General features: G+C 41.2%; 1 protein-coding gene across 2 annotated transcripts in view; it reads right to left on the bottom strand.

The window, feature by feature from the left end:
- Positions 1-1,446, bottom strand: part of LOC101847627 (UDP-glucose 4-epimerase) — a 49,256-nt gene that overhangs the window by 23,923 nt on the left and 23,887 nt on the right. The gene's annotated exons all lie outside the window — the stretch shown is intronic.

A 1,446-nucleotide genomic window follows, 5' to 3' on the forward strand; every position in this document is an offset into this window, starting at 1 on the left:
GGGGGGGGGTATGCATTTTCGTGGGTCAAAAAACCAAAAGCAAAACCAAACCAAAGCAAGACAAAACACTATTTCTCTCACGGAATACCGTTTCCCTGTCTCTGGGGATCTTAATGGAACCTAAGTTTGTGGTATAGCGGTTATAGTAGGCGGTTCGCTGTCGAACGCAGGAGGGACCCGAATTCGAGTCGCGATTAGGGAGAAATGTTTATCGAGCATTTCGGTGTTCCTCCTGGAATGTTGTATCCCTCTCATCTCAGGTTGGCCCTGACAGGCAGGGTCGGTAGCCCGCTATCTATCATCACCATCCAGAGCCAGATCTGCGACAGACATAGGCGACCATGGTTCTCCATTCATTCCTTTGCTCGGATGCTCTTGAAAAAGCTACGTTTCCCTGATCTTTCCCCGTTACCCATTTGTTTAGGATCCCTAAGTATGTTGTTCTGGGCCTTCCACTGCCTCGCCTGCCCTCAATTTTGCCAGTGAGATCTAGATGTTCAAGACCCTTATGTCTATTTATGTGTTCCAAAAACTGCATTTGTCGTTTCCTGATTGTGCAAACATACTTTCATAAAAAAGGAATCTCAACGCATCCAACGAGTGATCATATTGCCGATCTCATACAGTAGACGCATGAATGCTGTTTATACGTAATAGGTTATATCCGTCGTAGCCTAAGTTTCCATGCCGTTTATTTGACGTATGTACGTACATACACTAGTTCGTATGATTCGTATGGGGTTAAGCAATATAAAGTCGATGTTTCTTTCACATTATAAAGTCGATGAGTCTGTAAATATATAGTTCATGTCCTTTTAATATGAAGTCGATAAGTCTGTATATTAAGTTAATGTGCATGCTATAATATAAAGCCAACGTGCATTTTGTCATTATGTGTATACAAAGTTCATGTGCAAGTTATAATAACCGATGTGTCTATCATATAAAGTCGACGACGTGTCTGTACATAAAGTTCATGCGCATACTATCTAAAGTCGACGTGTCTAACATGTACAGTCGATGTATTACAATACAATGTCATTTAAGTCGATGTGTCTGTGGTATATTATATTACTCGATGTGCATGCCGTATACAAAGTCGATGTGCCTAAGGTATATTATATTACTATAAAGTCGATGTGCCTAAGGTATATTATATTACTATAAAGTCGATGTGCCTAAGGTATATTATATTACTATAAAGTCGATGTGCCTATGGTGTAGTATATTACTCAATGTGCTTGTCACACAAGTCCATGCGTGCTCCTCTTTCACTTACACTTAGCACGCCAAGCTTACGTGACTGCACGGCTCCGATACTTAACTAACAACTTGATACCAATGCACCCAAGCGGATCGTGAAATGATCAGTTAACACACTGGTGGTAAGAGGTAAAACTGCATAATCACCAACACACAGGGCAGTGTGTGTGTGTGTGTGTGTGT

This window comes from Aplysia californica, unplaced genomic scaffold, assembly GCF_000002075.1.
Source record: "Aplysia californica isolate F4 #8 unplaced genomic scaffold, AplCal3.0 scaffold00012, whole genome shotgun sequence".
Taxonomy (NCBI): Eukaryota; Metazoa; Mollusca; class Gastropoda; order Aplysiida; family Aplysiidae; genus Aplysia; species Aplysia californica.